Below are 7868 nucleotides of genomic sequence, written 5' to 3' on the forward strand. Positions count from 1 at the left end.
GTTGCTGTCTATGCCGATATCTATGTCGTTTATGTATATAATAAATAATAATGGTCCAAGTACTGAGCCTTGGGGAACTCCACTTGTGACGTTGCTCCAATGGGACTTAGTGCCGTTATGCTCACTCATGTTCCTGTCCTGTAACCACGCCCTAATCATTTAAGGATGTTGCACTTTGATGCCATGATACCTACCTTTTAATTAGTCTTTCATTGGGGACTCTGTCGAAGAAGCTTTGCTAAAATTGAGATATACACATCATAATTGTGCCCTCGTCACCGATTCAGCAGTGAAAGAATGTTAATAGATTAGTTAGACAGAACGTCCTTGGCAAGCCATGCGAATCATTGATCAATCAATTGCTTCTCCAGGTGATTTCGAATAGAGTTTGAAATGATTGCTTCCAGTAATTTGCCTACTATTGATGTTAGACTGATTGGGCGGTAGTTAGAGGATAGTGATCTATCCCCCTTCTTGAAAATTTGTATTACATTCGCTATCCTCCAGGATTCTGGTACTACACCTGTTTTTAAGGACATGTTAAACAACTTTGCTAAGGGCATACTAAGATCTTCCTTACATTCCTTTATTACTCTGGCAAATATCTCATCGGGACCAGGTGACTTATTAGGCTTTAGTTTGTCTATTTGTTTACTAACATCGTTACTTGTCACTACTATCTCGCTTAATTTGTTTTCTTCACTATCTCTGAATAGAGTCGGTGCCTTGGGTATCATGTTTAAATTTTCGGTGGTGAAAACTGTTGAAAAATATTTATTCAAATTATTGCTCATTTCTCCGTCGTTATCAGTGAGCTCGCCGGTATCTGACCGTATTCGTCCAATCTAGCGAGGTCATCCTAAAACTGTAGCTTGCGCTTGTGAGACCAGACCTGGATTACGCAGTTCAGTTCTGGTCACCGTATTACAGAATGGATATAGAATCATTGGAAAGAATTCAGAGGAGAATGACAAGACTAATCCCGGGCATTAGGAACCTTGAGTATAGAGACAGGTTAAAGCATCTTAATTTGCACTCCCTCGAGAGACCTAGAGCGAGGGGCGACCTGATAGAGGTGTATAAGTGGAAGTCAGGGCTAAACAAAGGGGACATTACAAAGGTACTCAAACTATCCAACTAGGAGCGAACTCGTAACAATGGTTTTAAATTAGACAAATTTAGATTTAGGCGTGAAATAGGTAAACACTGGTTTGGAAACAGAGTAGTGGATGAATGGAACATGTTACCAAATAACATCATTAACTCGAATACGCTGAATAGCTTCAAACATAGGTTGGATGCTTATATGAGCAATAGGGGTTGGGTGTAAACGGGACTGCCCAGTGTGGGCCAATAGGCCCGCTGCAGTTTCCTCCATTCTTATGTTCTTATGTCTGTTTACGTATGAGATATTGCGATACGCTCTCCACGTCTCTTAATAACGCGGACAAGGAGACGAATCACTTACCTCGCCTGAGACACAAGTGTTATTTCGGTCACACTAAAGCGAAAGTCAAAACTGGAAATAAAATTTAAAAAAAAAGTTTCTCAACCAATGGTATCAAAATTTTTAGTTCTATTATGAGATTCTTTATCTTAAAGTGAGTTTGATTTCCTCTAGTCATCATTTCCTTTCTCCTCCTCTATTCTTTCTTTGTCTCAGTACTGTAGTTTTGATGTTCGTTTTACTTCCTGCATTTGTTCGAGGCTGCTCACTCCAGAAATACAAAATATCCTTGGCTTGACCTTAAGGTGGACACTGTATATAAACACTTGCCGCAGATACGACCGCCAATGCAGAACAAAATCCTTGAAGTAAAGGTTATTATTCACCAACGTCCTTAGGCTGAAAATTTCCTCCTCACTGTAGATGTAAGAATGTATCTCTAACTGATTAAATGAATATACCCCACAGAGCGATTAAAAATGACGTCAAATTAACACTGAGACCCTATAGTTACTGGTCGCGGTACAGTCATCTCCAGACACGGAGACAAACACATTAACTTACTAACCTCTGAAAAACCAATAGCTGAACCTTCTCTATCCTGTATACACCATTCTTGTGTGGTGATTCACTCTACCATATAGAGAGGTTAGGTTTAGGTTAGGTTAAGTTAGGTTAGGTTAGGTTAGGTTAGGTATACTCCAAGATAACATAAATAAAATCAAGATGAAAAAAACAAATAAGTAAAAACTACAAAACCAAAATTAGAACAGGAAAAGGAAAAGAAAACTGCAATGAGAAGAAGACAAGAAAAAATAATAATAATTATGTTGGTGGCGTTTGTATAGTGGTAATGGTAGTGAGCAGGCCCGTCCTTTGGGGGGGGGGGGACGAACAGGGGCTACCGCCCGGGGCCCCGCGCGTGTGGGGGCCCCGCGCGTGTGGGGGCCCCGCGGGGCCCAGCACTAGACCCAGTGACCTCAGACACATTACCTGTTGACTGGTTAATCTGACCTGACGGCTTACGCCACCATCGCAACCGTGACCTTACCATCCATAGCGACAGTCCCATGGGGGTTGGTTGGGGTGGGTTCCTCTGACCGCATAATTTGACTCCATAATCCATTGCACTCCACTCCACACAGCCAGTCCACCAGGGTCAGTAACCAGTGAGATCAGATTGTGTCCTGTGAGCTGTGATTCGTGCCTTTTGAGTTTTGTGGATATACTTTTTTTTGTAAGAAAATGGCAAGCAGAGACAGAGACAGATACACAAAAAACAGCTCGGGGGCCCCGCAGTGGCTGAGTTGCCCCGGGCCCCGCACCCTCCTAGGGACGGCCCTGGTGGTGAGCATTGCGTGTGTGGACTGTGTTGTGGTGCTGGTGGTAAAGGGTACTGTGTGGTGGTACTGGAGGTGGTGGTGGTGGTGTTGGAGTAGTGTGACGCGTGAGAGGAAGGTTATTGATTGTGGCAGCTCTGTACTAGGATGCTGCCTCCTACCTTGTCCTGCCCTGACCATTTACCCACCACACCTGCATCACCACCACCACTACCACAACTATTACCACCACCATCATCACAATCGCTATAAGTGGGACCATCACCTATCACAACAACATTGCCAAAACTAAGTCCACCACCATCACCACGGTCGCTACAACTACTACTACCATCACTACAACTAGGGTCTCCACCATAACTATCATCACCACAGTTAGTACCATCATCATCATCACCACCTACAAGCATCGTTACCACATCTAGTAAAGATCTCAACCATTGCCACAACCTTGCACAATCACTGCAACAAAAACCAGTGCTGCCTACAATACCATACCACCATTACCACAACATCCCAACAACCACAAGCAATACCACCAACATTACCTGTGTGATTCACTACACCTGAGGCATGAATGGGATCTGAATATCTGGGGCAGCACGTCCATGTGTGTGAGTATACGAGTAAGATAATGCTTCTGTCTCTGTCTGTTTCATCTCTTCATGAGGTGGATTACCTAACAAGGTGTATGTACTCTATGTGTATGTTACATGAGATGGGCGTAAGTTGCACGTGACCAGTATTTTGCATTACCCAGATGTGCGTTGAATGTTGGTTGTGTGTTGCATATGAAAGGTGTGCATTGTAAATAGCAGGTGTGTGTTTCTTATGATAGTTGTGTGTGTGTGTGTGTGTGTTGCATGTAAATAGTGCACATAAACGCATATGGTGGGTGCATGATGCCGCTATTCGTGTCTGCATGTTGCATGGAAATTATCTCATTACTGCCAGGTTATTATAGGATCACATCGACTCTCCTGATTGCATGCATGACCAACAGGTTGATGTAGAGATGGAGCATGACGCTAGCCAAGGCCCCCTCCTCCACACACACTCGAAAAAAGGCGAAGATTGGTGACGGAAAGTGAAGTAATGAGACAAAAAGGTGACGAAGGTGAAACAAAGGAAGAATAGGAATAGCATTAAAGAGGAAACAACACAATGAAATGATAAGAAAAGAATAATATTAAGATGAAGGAAGTAATATGGGAGGAGAGAACGACAAGAAACAAATTATATTAGAAAGAAACAAGAAATGAAAGGAACAAGAAGAGAAAGAAAGAAATAAGAAAAAATTACATAAGTAAGAAATGAGAATAAAGAAAAATACAACAGAAGGGAAAGATAATATGTATGACAATCTGAAAGTAATCATTCACTTCCTTCACTTATATCGACACGGGATAATTACTCATACATCCCTTAGGTATCTGAACGTATGACGATCCTCACAAGCTACCCACTGCACCTGTAAGTTACCTTAACCCAGAAACAGAGTCAATCGACATCAACACCTACCGCGTTCAATACTTGGCAACATCTACAGTATATCACACCACTTAAACCTCTACAGCTGTGATGATTTAGGGTCAAGAGATCATATACCACCACCTCAACCTCGAGAACTCATGATTTAGGGTCAAGAGATCATATACCACCACCTCAACCTCGAGAACTGTCATGATTTAGGGTCAAGAGGTCAAGAGATCATATACCACCACCTCAACCTCAAGAACTGTCATGATTTAGGGTCAAGAGGTCAAGAGATCATAGACCACCACCTCAACCTCGAGAACTGTCATGATTTAGGGTCAAGAGGTCAAGAGATCATATACCACCACCTCAACCTCGAGAACTGTCATGATTTAGGGTCAAGAGGTCAAGAGATCATATACCACCACTTCAACCTCGAGAACTGTCATGATTTAGGGTCAAGAGGTCAAGAGATCATATACCACCACCTCAACCTCGAGAACTGTCATGATTTAGGGTCAAGAGGTCAAGAGATCATATACCACCACTTCAACCTCGAGAACTGTCATAATTTAGGGTCGAGAGGTTAAAGGTCAAGGTGTCCCCTAAATCAACTTGACTTTACGGTGACCTAACTTGCCCTCTCAATGTAAACAAACACTCAAATAAAACCAACCTTAGCTGATAAGCCAAAATCGTTCCAATACTTAGTGATTCAATGACTGTATACCTGAGTGGAGATAATTAGAGAGCATTTATGCCGCCCTAATCACGTTCCAGAAAGTTGGGCAAAACTAATTATGTTCCAGGAACCTCCACGTGTTCTCGGTTCAGTGTGGCGCGGGTGACTTCTAGAGGGAAGAGGAGGAGGAGGAGATGAACGAGGAGGAGATGGACGAACAGGAGGGAAGGAGGAGTAGGAGGAGAAGTAGAAGGAGGGAAGGGGAGTAGCAGGAGAAGAACGAGGAGGAAGAGAAGGTGGAAGAGGGAAGTATTTACACAATTTAGACGTCACTCGCCAACTTAAAAGACGTATTATGACTGTCTGAATTCTTAAACTAAATGGTATTAAAGAAATGCAATTCGAGACGGCATTGTGATACTTCGAATCCACGTCTTGTCTTACAGGAGTCAGGAAATGAAATCATTCAACGTCGACGGAGCTTAAGACATTAGCGTTGAATGAAATGCAAAAGCCAAATGAAACTGTCAAGACTAATAAATCACTCATGAAATCACTGTCAAGACTAATAAATCACTCATTAAATAACTGTCAAGACTAATAAATCGCTCATTAAATAACTGTCAAGACTAATAAATCGCTCATTAAATAACTGTCAAGACTAATGAATCACTCATTAAATAACTGTCAAGACTAATAAATCGCTCATTAAATCACTGTCAAGACTAATAAATCGCTCAATAAATAACTGTCAAGACTAATAAATCGCTCATTAAATAACGGTCAAGACTAATAAATCGCTCATTAAATAACTGACAAGACTAATAAATCGCTCATTAAATAACGGTCAAGACTAATAAATCGCTCATTAAATAACTGTCAGGACTAATAAATCGCTCATTAAATCACTGTCATGACTAATAAATCACTCATTAAATAACTGTCAAGACTAATAAATCGCTCATTAAATCACTGTCAAGACTAATAAATCGCTTATTAAATCACTGTTAAGACTAATAAATCGCTCATTAAATAACTGTCAAGACTAATAAATCGTTCATTAAATAACTGTCAAGACGAATAAATCGCTCATTAAATCACTGCCAAATGTCGTCGCTCATTAAATAACTTCAATAAGACTAATAAATCGTTCATTTATTTAACTGTCAAAGGCTAATAAATCATCATTAGATAACTGTCGAAATAATAAATCGCTCATTGAATAACTGTCCAAGGCTAATGAATCGCTCGATAAATCATTGTCAAGACTATCGTCGCTCATTGAATAACTTCTCAAGACGAATAAATCGCTCATTAAATCACTGTCAAGACTAATAAATCGCTCATTATTTAACTGTCAAGGCTAATAAATCGCTCATTAAATCACTGTCAAGACTAATAAGTCGCTCATTAGATAACTGTCAAGACTAATAAATCGCTCATTATTTAACTGTCAAGGCTAATAAATCGCTCATTAGATAACTGTCACGACTAATAAATCGCTCATTAGATAACTGTCAAGGCTAATAAATCGCTCATTAAATAACTGTCAAGGCTAATAAATCGCTCATTAAATAACTCTCAAGACTAATAAATCGCACATTAAATAACTGTCAAGGCTAATAAATCGCTCATTAAATAACTGTCAAGACTAATAAATCGCTCATTAAATAACTGTCAAGACTAATAAATCGCTCATTAAATCACTGTCACGACTAATAAATCGCTCATTAAATCACTGTCAAGACTAATAAATCGCTCATTAAATCACTGTCAAGACGAATAAATCGCTCATTAAATCACCGTCAAGGCTAATAAATCGCTCATTAAATCACTGTCAATACTAATAAATCGCTCATTAAATCACTGTGAAGACTTATAAATCGCTCATTAAATCACTGTCAAGACTAATAAATCGCTCATTAAATCACCGTCAAGGCTAATAAATCGCTCATTAAATCACTGTCAAGACTAATAAACCGCTCATTAAATCACTGTCAAGACTAATAAATCACTCAATAAATAACTGTCAAGACTAATAAATCGCTCATTAAATCACGGTCAAGACTAATAAATCGCTCATTAAATAACTGACAAGACTAATAAATCGCTCATTAAATAACGGTCAAGACTAATAAATCGCTCATTAAATGTATCCCGGAATTATCGTCGCTCATTAAATCACTGTCTTGACTAATAAATCGCTCATTAAATAACTGTCAAGACTAATAAATCGCTCATTAAATCACTGTCAAGATAATAAATCGCTTATTAAATCACTATTAAGATAATAAATCGCTCATTAAATCACTGTCATGACTAATAAATCACTCATTAAATAACTGTCAAGACTAATAAATCGCTCATTAAATCACTGTCAAGACTAATAAATCGCTTATTAAATCACTGTTAAGACTAATAAATCGCTCATTAAATAACTGTCAAGACTAATAAATCGTTCATTAAATAACTGTCAAGACGAATAAATCGCTCATTAAATCACTGCCAAGACTAATAAATCGCTCATTATTTAACTGTCAAGGCTAATAAATCGCTCATTAGATAACTGTCAAGACTAATAAATCGCTCATTAGATAACTGTCAAGACTAATAAATCGCTCATTAGATAACTGTCAAGACGAATAAATCGCTCATGAAATCACTGTCAAGACTAATAAATCGCTCATTATTTAACTGTCAAGGCTAATAAATCTCTCATTAAATCACTGTCAAGACTAATAAGTCGCTCATTAGATAACTGTCAAGACTAATAAATCGCTCATTATTTAACTGTCAAGGCTAATAAATCGCTCATTAGATAACTGTCACGACTAATAAATCGCTCATTAGATAACTGTCAAGGCTAATAAATCGCTCATTAAATAACTGTCAAGGCTAATAAATCGCTCATTAAATAACTGTC

Source organism: Homarus americanus, unplaced genomic scaffold, assembly GCF_018991925.1.
Source record: "Homarus americanus isolate GMGI-L3 unplaced genomic scaffold, GMGI_Hamer_2.0 scaffold25467, whole genome shotgun sequence".
Lineage (NCBI taxonomy): Eukaryota > Metazoa > Arthropoda > Malacostraca > Decapoda > Nephropidae > Homarus > Homarus americanus.